The sequence below is a fragment of the Aotus nancymaae genome, unplaced genomic scaffold (genome assembly GCF_030222135.1).
Source record: "Aotus nancymaae isolate 86718 unplaced genomic scaffold, 86718_ANA_hifiasm-v0.15.2.pri h1tg000053l, whole genome shotgun sequence".
Taxonomy (NCBI): Eukaryota; Metazoa; Chordata; class Mammalia; order Primates; family Aotidae; genus Aotus; species Aotus nancymaae.
The window spans coordinates 11400401-11416168 of NW_026988467.1; the positions used below are offsets into that span (position 1 = coordinate 11400401).

The 15768-nt window shown below is 45.7% G+C and overlaps 1 protein-coding gene and 1 non-coding gene across 2 annotated transcripts in view; one reads left to right on the top strand and one right to left on the bottom strand.

The window, feature by feature from the left end:
• The window catches only part of KAZN (kazrin, periplakin interacting protein), a 1270084-nt gene that overhangs the window by 233844 nt on the left and 1020472 nt on the right, over positions 1 to 15768 (top strand). The gene's annotated exons all lie outside the window — the stretch shown is intronic.
• On the bottom strand, positions 3534 to 3635 carry LOC135269536 (U6 spliceosomal RNA). Its single transcript, XR_010337798.1, has one exon. It is a non-coding gene; the product is annotated as a U6 spliceosomal RNA (small nuclear RNA).

Sequence of the window (15768 nt, forward strand, 5' to 3'; positions counted from 1 at the left end):
AGGTTAGGTTTAACATCAGTAGATTGTAGATGCCCATCTTCCTTCATTGGGTCCGGAGGTACCTGGTCCAAACATAACTAACTTTGAATTCTGATCTTGCTTTCTCCAGCCCCCTGTCTGTGTGCCCTGGGAGGGACTTCACCTCTGACTTAGGGAGCATTTGATGTAGGTTTTAGCTGATCAGAGCATCATATTTTTAGACTACAATGATTGAGTCAAGGATGGGCCTAGGAGCCAAGGAGAACAGAGCAAGAGCCCCAGAGGGGCATTCCGGCAAAGGAACTCTGTGCTCTTCCACTAGACTAGAGGCTGTGATGATGTCTAGTCTGGAGCTGTAGCAGCCATCTTGGCACCATGAGGCAAGAGCTGACTGAGGATTTTGCCCAACCCAGAGGAAGCAGAATCAGGAGAGAGAGAGGGTGAACCCCTCAAGTCAGGCTGTGCCTACCATGGATATTTGAGTCAGCTCACCCATGTTGCTTCATCAAGGAATTTTAATTGATACAGCTTGTCATATATGAGTATAGTTTTATTAGCAGGCACTCAGAAAATGGTTAACCAGGGAGAGGTGTGATGTGCAGACCTTTCCTTAGAAACCTCTTCTAACTCTTCACTATGGTGAATGAAGCCCCATATTCTGGTTTGCCATATACCAACCTGAAATGCAAGGAGCAATGATTCCACAGAAATTACTTCAATAGAAGGGGGGTTTCATTTTACAGGAGGAGAATCAGGCACAGAGAAATTATGTAAAGTATCCACAATTATAGTCAGGAATTGGAAGAACCAGATTCAAATGCAGGTAATCTGGATGATGAATCCAAGCTTTTGATCACTATGCCTAATAAACACTTTTTAAAAATCAAGAATATTTATTGAGGACTTACTATGGGTTCATTACGGAATACATCCACGAATAAGATGCCCAAAGATCCCTCCCTCATGATGTGAGCACTCAAGTGCTTATGCATGTGTGTGAAAAGATAGAAAATAAGAAATAAAAATAACAAGTAATGTTGGAAGGTGATGAGTTCTGTGAAAAAGAACAAATACACAAACGAAGGGAGACCAGGGTAGGGGGTTTCAGTTTTCAGTAGGAGGTCAAAATGAGCCTCTTTGAGAAGAGGACTTGGAAGAGGCGAGCGAGTTCCTTACAGGGATATCTGAGCAAAGAACATTTCAGATGCAGGAAATAGCCAGTGCAAGGCCCAGAGGCAGAAGGTGACTGGTGTGCTCAAGGAGCAGCAGGGAAGCCAGCAAGGTTGGAACCGAGTGTGCAGAACTCAGTAGAAGATGAGGCTAGAGAAGTAATTCCGGATCCCTGCAGGATTCTGAGCAAAGGAGGGACGTGGTCTGCCGAAGCTGAGAAAGAGCCAGTTGTCGATGGGTGTAGATGGGAAGTGTGGGCACAGGGAGACCCAGGTGAGAGATGATGAAAGCTTGGTGCCAGCAGTGGAGGTGGCAAGAGGTAGTCAGATTCTGAATATGTTTTAAAGAAGAAATAAAAGAATTTATAATAATTTGAGATGTACAGCAGAAAGTGAGGCATCAAAGGTAACCGTAAAGTGTTTGAGCAAAACTTGAGTAATTAAATAAAACCCAATTCTTCTTTGAACTTCACTCCTGTGGCCAAGGAATCAATAACCTCTTCTGCGCCTGGAGCTGCTTTTGATTCTGTTGTATCCGGAAGTGCCTCCTTAAATGAGCATGCTGCTTTTTGAAAGAGAGTTCCCGTGTGAATCATTCCATTTCGTTCCCATCACAATCCTGTGAGATTCTACTCCCATGTGACAACTAGGGAAACTGAGGTTCAACGAGATAGTTGTTCACCTGACCCAACTCACACAGTTGATGAGCTGATGTTATCTATTCTGTTACGGTAGAAGAATATTCTGTTATTATTAAGCCACAGTAGAAGCAATTTCCTCCTGGTTATGAAGGAGCTAATTGCACCCGCCAGATCATTTTCATCCTCCATGTAATCTATTGCTTTTAAGCTGTGAGCATTGAAAGAGATTGTTCTTCTGAAGTCTTATCTGTAAATACATTATTTCCATTTGCTGTAGATTTCTACAACATCATGCCTTGAGATCTAAAATTTTTGTCCTTGCTTTTGCACAAAAACGTACCTATATTATGTTCTACTAGATTAAAACACCTAGCTTGGGGTTCATTATCGTTTGTTTTTTTGTTTGTGGCGACTGCTCTGTGACATAGTTGTTTTTTCCTACTTTGATTTAAGTAACTTGATAAGCAAGATGTCATTCGATAGCAAAGCTGAGGAATGGGTGGTTGGCAGAGATCATTTTAAAATCCCAGAAATGATGTCAAAGTTACCTGGGAATGTACGTAATAGATCAAACCCACTGTCGTCTGGAATTTCCACCAGTATTTCGATGTCACTACTTGGGCAGCGAGAGCCTCTTCCTGCTGGAACAATTCCGTAGCTGTGTTTTCACTGCCATTTTCCTGCAGAGGCTGGAGCTCCACTTTTCTGCATTCTACCTGCTCTTTGAATGGATAAGATGAAACACACACAGAGGCATGACTTTTTTTTTTTTTAAGCTGCATTCATGCTGTGTTGAGGTCACAGATTTTAACCAAGTCAAGCAATGTGGATGTTAAGGCTTCAGGGGGATGGTTGTCTCCATCAGCTGTCAGCCTCGTTGATGTGTGTGCACCTTCTGCTGCCTCTTCCGTGGGACCCTTCCCTCCCAGTGTCTCTGTGACTCCAGTTTCCTCATTGGAAATGACTGCGTTGTTGTAGAGAAGAGAATCACCCGAGTGGGTGTGTAGTCAAATGAATTTTTAAGTGAGGATTCCAAATACAGAGAAGTGGAGAGGCAACAGGACAGGCAAGGATGGAAAAGTGAAGAAGGTGTCTGCTTCTCCTTATGAAATAAATAGGCAATTCCAATAGAGTAAACCATTTCATGCCTGGATGGCTGCAATCACCCGCAAATCGGACTGCAGCCTCCCTTCAAACTCTCCTTCCTGGCTGTTCTATTTCTCTCAGATCAATCTTCCCAAATCACTTCTGAGGTGCCCTTCCTTACTGAAAACCCCCGGTGGGCCTGTGTTATCTATGGGTCAAACACACACCCCTGGTCTTGGTGATCAAGGACAGAAAGTGATGGAATCCAACCTAAACCCATCCACGCCGGCACCCTCTCCTGGGGCCTTTTCTTCACCAGTTCCCAAGTGGCCCAGGCTTCTTCCTTCATCTCTCAGCGATGACCATCGTGTGGCTGGTCCCTCAGAGGCTCCTTCCCAACAGGAGCCACCCCTGCCCCCTTCCATTCCGATCCAGTCAAGGCCAGGGTCTGCCTTTCTATGACGACTTCTCCCTCCCCATTTCCAAGATGCTTTCCACAGGTAACTACTCCTTTTTTATATTATAAATCACCTGACGTAACTATTTCTATAGTGAAAAATCACAATTTCAGACATTTGGTGCCACCTGTTTTGCTTTGCCTCACACTGTTTCCTTGGGGCAAGTCCGCTAATAGTGAAATGACCTTGTGAAGACTGAGCAAACCATGGGACACTTCATGAACTGCTGTGCCATCTTACACGGGGTCTGTGCTAATCGTCTCTGTATCATTCTAATTTTAATATGTGCTGTTGAAGCAAGCCCCCATGATGTGACTTTCACCACACCACCCATTCCTTCCTAGCTGCCTGCTCTCTCTAGCCTCACTCAGCCTGGCACTGAATCAGACACTGTTTTATCCGGGTTCAGTCTCATCTTCTTAACCACAATCCAGGGTTGTTAAAGTTGGGGATCTTGCTTTCACCTTCATTGTTAATATCACATCAGTTATCACCATCCTAGGCACAGGATAGACACTGGTGAAACCCACATTTTTGAAACTCACCAGAAAAAGAAGGAAAGATATTTTTTTATTTATCGCTTAAGCTCTCTGGCAAAGGACATCTTGGTATATTCACTGATGGTCTCTCTCAGTTCCTGAAGTCCCCTCAAACCCCTCAAGGGTGCTGGCAATGTTTGGTGTGGGCGGTGCTTCTGGGACCTACCCTCTTGCCAGATAGTCACTTGTTCATTCATTCATTCTTCCATTCAGAAAGTGCACACAGAGCATCTGCTCTGTTCTTGATATGGAGATATAGTTCTGAAAGAGACAAAATCTGCTTTTCACATGGAGTTTGTAGTCAGTCTTCTGTGGTTGGTGGGGAGCATTGGGGACAGGAGAAAGGGAGACACAGCAAACAAGCTTCCCATTGAGACGCAGCTCTGAGGGAAATGAAACACAGGTTGCAGCAGCGAGTGGATAGGGTGATGGGGTGACTGTGGTGAGGCCGCAGTAACAAGATTGGATCATCCACGGGCGTGTGAGGCTAGTCTCCTGGGAAGAGGGAACAGCAGGTGCCAGAGCTGGGGGGCAGGTCTTCTCTATCTCAGCACTATTGACATTTGGGACTGGATAACCCTCTCTTGTGGAGAGTCATCCTGTGCATCCTGTGTTTGGCAGCTTCTCTGGCCTCTACTCACTGGATGCCAGGAGCACCATCCTCCCCTTGCCCCATCCCGATTGTGACTATGTCGTTTCTGACTTAGTAAAAACGTGTGGCAATGGGGCTCGTGGGTCAGTGGTGGCCCACAGAAAGATATGTCCATGTCCTAGCCAAGCATTCCCAGGAAGCTTTGACAGTGACCTTGATTGGAAAAGGGTCTTTGCAGAGGTAATTAAAATGGATCTCTAGGTGAAATCACTCTGGATTGTCCAGGTGGGCTTAAATCCAGTGATAAGTAGAGACAGAGCGGGGAAAGACAAAGATACAGAAGAGAGGGCAATGTGAAGACAGAGGCAGAGAGCTGAGGACTCTGCCACAGGGAAAGCCAAAGCCACCAGAAGCTGGGAGGGGCAAGGGACCATGGTTCCCTGGAGCCCTTGGGTGGAGCGGGGCCCTGCTGAAGCCTCAGTTTTCAACTCCAGCCTTCAGAACTGGGAGATAGTAAATTTCTGTTAAGTCACCCAGTTTGGGGTGACTTCTTACAGCAGCCACAGGAAAGGAATGCAGTGACAAAAGCATCCACGGAAGAACCATAACCCTCAGGCAATAAAGATCAGGGCAGATTCGGGGAGCCATTACCTTCAGGCAACAAAGATCAGGGCAGGATCGAGGAACCATGGGAAGGCAGGTGTAACTGCAGCCTAGGTCAGTGGAGTGAGGTGTTGGGGGTGCAGGGGTGGTGCGGGGGGTGGGGTGGAGTTTCGGGATTGGCAGGTCTTAACTGGCCTTAGAGGCCCTAGTAAGGAATTTGGGGTTTGTGGTAAGTGGGAGGTATATTAAGCATTGAGGGTTTCAGGCCAGTCAGTGACACGATCTGGCTTATATACGCAGCAGATTTTGCTCACTCTGTGGACTGTGTGTGGTGGAGCCAAGTGAAGCTGGGATTCCTTAGGATGCAGTCGCAGCTGAAAAGGGCAGGACTTTCAGCCATGTGAGGCACGAAGACCTTTCTCTCATTTTGGGGTTCCCTAGTTGAGGCAGCCAAAGATAGACGGTTCCTCCTCTAGAATTCCAACAGGAAAAGGCCTGGCATCTGGTATTCCATGTATCATAAAGGCAGAAGCCCTCCGCCTCCACTCCCTGCCTAGATGCTGAATTGATTGATTACATTTTAAGATGAAGAAACTGGCACTTTGGGAGGCCGAGGCGGGCGGATCACGAGGTCAAGAGATTGAGACCATCCTGGCCAACATGGTGAAACCCTATCTCTAGTAAAAATACAAAAATTAGCCAGGTGTAGTGGCGGGCGTCTGTGATCCCAGCTACTCAAGAGGCTAAGACAGGAGAATTGCTTGAACACTGGCAGCAGAGGTTGCAGTGGGCCTAGATCTAACCACTGCACCCCAGCCTGGGTGACAGAGTGAGCCTCCATCTCAGAAAAAACAAAAGTCTCCCACCATCTCTTTGCCTCCAGTGACCTCTTTCCAACTGAAAAGTTTTCAATTTATGATTATACATTGTTCCTTGCCCTTTAGGCAAGTTCAATTTCATTGTCCAGACACAAAAACTATTTCACAGTGAAAGCTGCACATAAAAAAAAGAATGAGGAAGCGGTTTAACATAGGACATGCCAGATCTGAAAACAATTTTACCGGTAATAGGGGGTGCGTGAAGCTTATATATGTTTTCCAATAGCTGAGAAAAACTATTCCCCTTTACTTTTTTTTTTTTTTTTTTGTCTGAGTGTGTGTTCTGTACAATATAAAAATAAAGGTTCACATAACACTGGAGCCGTGGTAAAGCCAGGAGGCCAGGAAATCTGACGCTAATGGCGACAGGGTATTTCCCACTCACTCAGGGGAAATTAGAGTGCCTGCGATGCCTTCATCCATATCCGTCTGTGTTCAGAAGTGCTCCGGGGTCTTCTCACCTTCCCCCATCATCCTTGACAAGAGATTACGCTCTGAATAAATCTAAAATGCTTTCACTTGACTCAGGAGCCTTGCTCTGAAAGAATGCATGGGGTTAAGAGAGAAAGGCTGTTCTTTGTGTACGTACCCAGTCTGCGATTTGATCACTAGATGTATATGAAGCCCACACTGTGTGCCAGGCTCTGAGTAGATGCTAGGGACACCCTGGCAGAGAGGAGACTTGGGCACTTGGCTCACGGGGTGGCGACTACTTGTTTATCTTGGTAGCCTACTGCTCAGAACAGAGTCCAGCATGTAGGGATACACATGGTACCGTATCTGTAGAATTGAATTTGTTGAAGTTGCCTTCACAGTTGAATGGGTCTTTGTGCCTGGCGAGGAAGGCCTGAAAGGGAACGTTTAGTTGGAGGCCAGATAAGAGAAGCTGGACACATTTTTGGAGTTGTTCTGTCTGGAGTGAGGAGAGATTTGAGGAAGTATGAGAATGCTGTGAGCTCCCTGGGTCCACTCATAATGCTGGGAGGACCCAGTGGTCCTGGCAACACCGAATGGGATTTGAGGGCAGGAGGGAGCCAGAGTCCAAGTTTGCAAGATGATGCCGAGCATCAAATCTGAAGATCCCGCGAGGCTGAGTGGGATTGCAGTAGAAAAGTCTAAGGTGAGGCAGAGCTCAGTGAAGGGAGCCAGCAGGGCAGTGAGCTCGGTGCTCAGTCTGTGAACAGCGGGAGGGCAGGAGCTCCCTTTTTGTGTGCTGAGGGGCAAAGCAGTTTCTCAGGGTATAAGGTGGTACTGCGCCATTTTGTGCTTTGGTGCACAATGCCGCCGAGGGGTGCTGGTGCCTGAGGCTGGCAGGAAGGTCTCTCCATGGTCAGCCAAGGGGGGAGATCTGCTCAATGAGTTCTCCAGCCTCTTGGCTTCAGGACAGGAGGCATGAGAAGAGGGAGTCAAGCTGTGTTAGTTTGCTAGGACTGCTATAGTGATCCTACAGACTGGGTGGCTCCTTCCTTCCTTCCTTCCTTCCTTCCTTCCTTCCTTCCTTCCTTCCTTCCTCCCTCCCTCCCTCCCTCCCTCCCTTCCTCCCTTCCTCCATTCTTCCCTCCCTCCCTCCCCTCTTCCTTCTTTCTTTCTTTCCTCTCTTTCCTTTCCTTCCCTTTCTTCTTTCTTTCTTTCCTTTCTTTCTCTTTCTCTCCTTTCTTTCTTTCCTTTCTTTCCCTTCCTTTCCTTCCTTCCCTTCCTTCCCGTCCTTCTCTCCCTTTTCCTCCCTCCCTTCTTTCCATCTCACTCTGTCACCCAGGCTGGAGTACAGCAGCCCGATCTCTGCTCACCACAACCTCCACCTCCCAGGTTCAAGTGATTCTCCTGCCTCAGTCTCCTGAGTAGCTGGGACTAGCGCCACCACGCCCGGCTAATTCTTTTGTATTTTTAGTAGAGACAGAGTTTCACCATGTTGGCCAAGATGGTCTCGATCTCCTGACCTCATTATCTGCCTGCCTCAGCCTCCCAAGACTGGGTGGCTTAAACCATAACAATTGATTTTCTCCTGGTTCTGGAGGCTGGAAGTCCAAGCTCAAGGCACTGGCAGGGGAGAGGTTTCTCCTGTGGTCTCTCTCCTCAGCTTGTAGACGGCTTGCCTCTTCACGTGGCTGTTCCTCCGTGTTCCCCTGTGGTCACTTTGTGTGCTGAATTTCCTCTTCTCATAAGTACGCCAGTCATATTGGATTAAGGATCACCTGAACAGACTCATTTTTACCTTAATTTTCTCTTGAAAGCCCCTGTCTGCAAATCTAGTCACAGTCTGAGGTACCGGGCGTTAGGACTTGAACATATGAATTTGTGGGGTGAGCAGAGACATATTCCAGCCCTTAAGAGGTGTCTTCGCTTTGTTTTGTCTTTTTGTCTTTGGAGAGCCCCAGAATAGATGTAGCACATTAATCTTGGCATCAGGAAATCTCAATGTTCATCTTCAGCTCTTCAACCCATCTGATCATTAATTTGATTCATAAAGCCCTGGTGCTAGAAGTATAATTTTGGAGAGACGTGAATTTCCGAAACAGAAGCCATTCCAACTTTAAGGGAATTTTAGTATAAGCCTAGCAGGCCGTAAAGAGGATGTATTTGTTCTCTAATTATTTATTTATGGACCCACTTCCCTTGCTCAACCAAGGCTTCCGAAAAGGCACCTGTTTTTCTTTGTTTATCTTGGTAGCCTACTGCTGAGAACAGAGCCCAGCACACAGGGACACACATGGTACCGTATCTGTGGTGTCGAATTTGTTGAAGTTGCCTTCACAGTTGAATGGGTCTTTGTGCCCGGAAAGGAAGGCATAAAAGGGAATGTTTAGTTGGAGGCCAGACAATAGAGAAGCCGGGCACACTTTTGGTCTTTGGACCGCAGCTCTGTGCTCTTTCTTCCCTCTGATGCTCGGTCCCTGTGCACCTATGGCGTGAACACTCTGCCAAGCCTAAAAGTTCAGCCCAAATATGCCAGCTTTTTCTTGTCCATCAACCAAGTTCAAGGACATTCCTTCAAGCATCAGGCCTAATTACTTGGGACGTGAAAGGCCAAACTGCCCCGTGCCTCCCACCAGATTTCTACCCGGAATCCTCCACTTTCCAGTGGGAGAATTGGCAAGAGGGGTGGGCTTCTGGTTGGCTGCCCATCTGTGGGGCTTTGCAGAACTCAGATGAGTCTGGGGGGAAGCGTCTTCTTGGGGCTCACTCAGCGCCACTCGTCCATCTTCTCCGTGTTCTTCTTGTGACGAGTGTTAGACTTGTCCATTGTCCATTTTCCCAGCAGCCCAGAGGAAAAGAGAGCCATTGCGTGGAAGAACAGGGCAGGGGGGTGGGAGACAGAGAAGACTGAGTGAGTGAGTGAGCGAGAGAGAGAGAGGTGATATGCACGTTCCTATCCATTTGTGAGTTTACTGAAACACTGGTCTTTGTGTAAAGGAAAACATTTCATGATTCTGCCGCCGATGGTTGAAACTCATCTGATCATTAAAGTAAATTAAAAGAAAAGCAGCCTTTGTCACATTTTATGTATGCAGATAATTGAGAGAAAGTGAACAAATATAGCCGACAAACTGTATATGTAATATATTACAAGATAGAACATTTAAAAAAATGAACAAGACTCAGAAACCCTAATCAATTACATTTTACAACAGTCAGAAAGTCTGTCTCTTACTGTCTTTCTGCTGACCATAACTGAATTAGTGCTTTCTGATTAAAAGCTTCTTTCATTGGGCCAGAAATGTTAAGGGCTATCACCTCTCTCCTCTTTCTTTTTTTTTTTTTCATTTATGTAGCTCTGAGCATGGTATGTATTATGGTCTCTCCTTCCAAATGTGGGCGGGGGGAATGGTGGCCATCCGGCCGTCGATGAGGACTTCACTCCCATCTGTAATGTGTTCCCACTAACCATGCCAGGTAGCTCTTTCTGTATGCAAGGTGGAACATCTCTCTTAAAAACGAGTGCCTCTTAGTATATATTCACCATTAATAAGCTGATTTATTTTTTATTTAAAAAATTCTGAGACCAGTTATTTCCTGCTGCCTTACTCATTTGGTTAATGCATGCTGTTTCAGAGAAAATAAATATTAATGTAGCATGCCTTGTGGGAGCAGGTCTTTGGGGATGAGGGGAGGAGATCTGTGAACCTGAGGATAACACATCTGAACCTTCTGCCATCAAGATAATAATTAGGCTTGCCCTGAGTAAAAGCAGTCATTATTTTAGTAACCAGAAAGCTGTGAATCCTGCTTGCTGCCTCTGGATTGACTGATTCCTCCTCAGTGAGAACATCTCTTTTTGGGACTTGATATGAATGCTGTGTGTGCTGATTGTCTTGTTAACCCTCTGATACAGGTAGAGAATGTAGCATTTAAGCAATTCTGAAAAGAAAAGCTTTGAATAAGTATCAGCAATCCAAATTGGCAGAGAGTTGGGAGATAACAGGGGAAACAATGATTAATCAATGAAATGTGATTGGTTAATACTATGTGAGCAGTGTGTAGTAGTCCGTTTTTGCATTGCTACAAGACTAAGAAAAAAGGTTTAATTGGCTCCTGGTTCTGCAGGCTATACAGGTTTCTGCTTCTGGGGAGGCCTCAGGAAACTTACAATCATGACAGAAGGCAAAGGGGAAGCAAAGCACGCTTTCATATGGCCAGCAGGAGAGAAAGGGAGTGAAGGGGGAAGAGCTGTACACTTTCAGACAACCAGATGTTGTGAGAACTCACTCACCAGCACAGGAGCAGCAAGGGGGAAATCCTCTCCCATGACCTCCCACCAAGTCCCTCCCTCAGCATTGGGGATTACAATTTAACATGAGATTTGGGTGGGGACACAGAGGCAAAACATGTCACAGTGTGATGAGTAAGAGCAAAGCAGGAAACACTGTCACTGGCCACCTCTCAGAGAGCTGTTGAAGCAACTTACTCATTTTTATTAGTCAGATACATTAGAGTCAAAGTGGATCTTGGAATTTGTGTAGTTTTGCCTCGTAAGCCCCTAAAGCAAACTTAGTGTAGAAGGAGAAACCTTCTCCAGCACATCAGATAGATGTTTTAATGTATTCTGCTTGGATCTCTTCAATTATGGGGAGCTTAATACTTTTCAAGGCAGCCTTATTGATTGCTAGGCAGTATTAATGGTTGGAAACTTATTTCTTTGTGGTTTTAGTTCAGAATCTTTTGGTTGAAAGTGGAGGGGAAAAATCCCTCCACTTTCCATCTTTCCCTGTTAAAATTAATTGAGCTAAAAGAGGAATGTACTGGGTCACATAATGTTCAAGATTCCAGGTTAAGTGGGGTTCAGGTGAGGCTTGATTCAGGGCTCAAAGGATATCGCCAAGCTTCATCTCAGCTTGTTTCCTCCTAGTTGGCTTCATTCTCAGGATCTGCTTGGTGGTTTCTGGCAAATTCAGACTCATTTTTTCATGACACCACCCCAGTGGCTCCCTTCTAATTCGTGGGAGTTTTTGTTCTCTCATTGGCCCAAACTGGATAACATATCAATTCTCAATGACTTAGTTTGGGTGCCACCTGCCACTCACCCACAGAGCCTCAGATTGAGATTTGAGCACAAGTAGTTAATGTGGAAGGTGAGCCCAGGGAAAGAGGGAAAGTCAATAAAAGGTATACAATGGAACTGGTTACAGCTATGAACAAATGGGGTCCCTCAGAAATTGTGTAGAATGCCCCCCAGAAGGACAGGATGATGGTTCATTGACACCCCATCTCCTGTCTCCATTGGTTAAAAATTTTTTGGAGGCATTTGCTTCCTTCCACCTCCCCACTTTGGGCTGAATTCAGATGGGTTATGCCGGGGTTGGGGAGTGGCTTCGGATAAGGGCCCGAGGCAGCAAAGCAGGGAGACAGAGCAGGTGCTTGAGCTGTGATGCTGCCAGGGTAACATCACAGGATCTCATAATTGAAGATATCCAAGCAGAACACAATAAAACATCTATCTGATGTGCTGGAGAAGTTTCCCCTTCTACACTAAGTTTGTTTTAGGAGCTTAAGAGGCAACACGACACAAATTCCAAGGAACTGGGCACCCTGGCTCAGCAGAAACCACAGGTGGGCTGAGGGATACAGAAAGTGACTGCCACCAACAACCAGGGCCTGTGGCCTGGACATGCATTGAACCGACTGGCTAAACCGCCATCACAGGCTACTTTCTTGAAGGTGTGTATGGAAGCTGTTCAAACTACATGCAATGAGAGTGGAGGAAATGTCTCCCAAGAACAAAATCAGGGTGCCGTTATCAGAAAAAGGAAGAATGTATGCTGGAGAGCAAAATGAACAAGCATTCACTATACCACTGTTGAACCAAAACCTGCCTTCCGATAACTTCCATCCATTCGTTGGAATGTTACCTCTAAATAAAATATAGAATTAACAATATGTTTCTCCCATACATGACAGCCCTTCAAATATTAGGAGATAATTAGCCTGTCTCCCTTTGGGCTTTTCTCTGATCCAGTATGGGTTAGAGAACCCATGCTTGGGTTCTTTAACCGTTGGAGGACTTTTCGTGGTGGTCCTAGTCATGGCTGTCTCCATCATCTCCATCATTAAGGTCCTCTGTGGACCACTCTCTCAGCTAATTACAATAGGAAAGATGGGATTAGGTCCATCACAGTCAGGATAGATGTGCACAGGATAACCCTTGGGTTAAGAAATTGTGGGCATCATGACCAGGCGTGGCAGCTCCTGCCTGTAGTCCCAGCTCTTTGGGAGGCCAAGGAGGGTGGACTGCCTGAACTCAGGAGTTCAAGACCAGCCTAGGCAATACGATGAAACCCCATCTCTACTAAAATACAAAAAAAATTCGCCAGGCGCAGCAGTGTGTGCCTGTAATCCCAGCTACTCAGGAGTCTGAGGCAAGAGAATTGCTAAAACCTGGGAGGCAGAGGTTGCAGTAAGCCAAGATTGTGCCACTGCACTCCAGCCTGCGTGACAGAGTGAGACTCCCTCTATTAAAAAAGAAAGAAAGAAAGAAATTATGGGCATCTTGTGATGTGATCTTTGAAGTCTATTTTATTACATTCTGGTGATTTGAAAATGGGAGATATACATGTAACTCTCAGCCAGAAAATAATTTTCTCCTCTATTATCCAGTAATGGCTACTTCCTAACTGTTACTGAAGCTTTATTACCATGTTGACCCATTTGGTAAAATATTTCTCAGTGGACGAATGTTGACTTGGCTTGCCTGGTAACAGAATCTTGAATGACCTCTGTGGAAGCAGCCCCACTTCTGTGCTCAGTGTGGGTGGGATGGACCGTGGTGAAATACGTGATCTATTCTTCACCAAGCAGAGAACCCACACCCTTCTCCATGGGGTTTGTTGATGGTGACTTGTGACCTGGTCTTGGCTAATTGTCATAATCCCATCAAGGATGGGCTCATGACCCCAAGGCAGGATCGAGCACAGGATGCCTCTTGAAATGTAGGTCTGGGGATGCTGGAGGCTTCTCCAGCCATGTGGAGCCTGAGGATGAAGCCACAAGAGAAGCGTGAGATGACCAGAAACCAGGCACGTTATATCCTTTTGACCTCTGAGTCCTGCCTCGATGGAGCAGTCTAGAGTGGATGTTTCATCACAGGGGACAACGCAGTTCTGATTCTGCTTTTGCCACAAAACGAATCCTCATTAACACACCCATGACATTAAGACATTTAATAGATTGCATCAAATAGTGGGAAAAGAAGTGGATTCAAGTCAGAAGTCCTAGGATTTAGCTGGATGCTACGTCTCTCCACTGGGAGACAGGGTCTGAGCCGATTTTCTCATCTGTATGCTTGGAGTTCTGCTTTCCAGAAGATTAAGCCTGGGTAATTGAAAGTAAGATGAAGTGATGAGATGGACATATGGGTATTGTGGTCCATCTTTATTAAAGTACACGGCCCAGGCGTGGTGGATCACGCCTGTAATCCCAGCACTTTGGGAGGCTGCGAGGCAGGCGGATAATGAGGTCAGGAGATCAGGACCATCCTTGCCAAGAAACCCTGTCTCTACTAAAAATACAAAAAAAGTAACTGCATGTGGTGGCACCTGCCTGTAGTCACAGCTACTCAGGAGGCTGAGGCAGGAAAATCGCTTGAACCCAGGAGGTGGAGGTTGCAGTGAGCATAGGTTGCACCACTGCACTCCAGCCTGGGTGACAGAGCAAGACTCCATCTCAAAAAAACAACAAAAACCAAAAAACCACATGGTTTAAAAAAAAATCATCTACTAGGTCAAAATGGTCCCATCAGTAATTCCAAGAAGACATGGCCGAAAAGAATTCTCCCTAGATGTTGAGACAGCTGTGGACTTTTATAGAACATTTACTATGTGCAGTGTACAAGGTATTTTTTAGAGAGAGAATCTCCTTTCATCCTGACGACTGTATAAACCAGGTACTACTATTATTCTCAAATCAAATATCAGAAATTGAAGCTCAAAAACTTAAATGACCTGTGCAAGGTCACGTGGCCAGTACACGAGGGAGCTGGGTTTGCACCTAGACAGGCTGATTCTAGGGCAGGTAGGTGCCCACGGCTCTTATCCCAGGCCTTAGTAAGAGATCCTTTTACTGGTAATAATAGAAACCTGTGTAGGCAAACACCATACAGCTACTGAATAAAGGCGCACAGTCATGAATTTGTTTTCCAAACGAAAGAAAGATATTAGCAGCATATTCTTTTCTAAATGGTCCACCTCGGGATTTCCAGGTTCCATGCCTGTGCGTTCATGGTACTCTCAGAGCGCACTGGCCTTCATCTCCTCCCTGTTTTTCTCTGCTTGATTGTTATTAATCGTATAAACAACTTGACAGCCATAAAAAAGGAAAATGGAAAGAGAGAAAAATTACCCGTAGTTCTATCCATTCTTTAAATCTCACATTAAATGACATATTTTCAACAACTTGTCCTTGGAGTGTATTGCTTCTCACAAGCATGCATGCATAGGCACTTGCACACACACACACACGCACACACACAAACGCACATACACTCACACATTCACACATTATTACATGGTGCAAAAGTAATTGCACCTAATCCTGTCTTTCCTGTGGTAATTAGCTGAGAGAGTGGGCCACAGAGGACCTTAATGATGGAGATGATGGAGATAGCCGTGACTAGGACACCACAAAAAGTCCTCCAACAGTTAAAGAACCCGTTAAATGGCCATTACCTTCAATGACAAAACCGCAATTACTTTTGCACCAACCTGAAACCTGATCAGTAGGATATTATCTTCTTTCTTTCAGTAGACTGCAGTGGCAGCAACCAGGCCTGCTCATCTCTGCTTCCCTCACATCACCCTGCGAAGAGGCCTTGCCCACGTCACCCACTCAGTAATTATTTGTTGAATTACAAGCAGCGTATAGTAAAACTTCATGCTCCTCTCCAAGGGGCCGTGAGTAATGACACAGATTTAAAGTCAGCCGAATAGCTGGTATCTGGCTGTTAGTCTTGGCAAGGCTTGGGATTGTTCTTAGAAGTTGACATTCTTCCTGGACTTGCAGTCTGATTGCATGAAGCTCTCCAGGGAATAAAAATTAGCCTGCTGTCTGAAATGTTTATGAAAACAGCTAAATTTAGATGATCAAAGATTTCAGGAATCTGGGGACCCTTGAGATTGAAGACTGTGATATCTTTTACAAGCATCTCCAACAGCAAAGACTTTTTCTTCAGAAATTCCCCTTCAGAGGCATTTAAAGGTCTAGTTGGAAGCCGTTTTAATTTCCCTTTAATTGGTGGGATGGAGCGAGGTCTCGTTTAAGTAGACTGCTTGAGCGTTCTTTTCCCTCTGTTCGTTGGCTCCAAGCTAACTTTTGAAGAGAGTGTTGCTTTTGACCA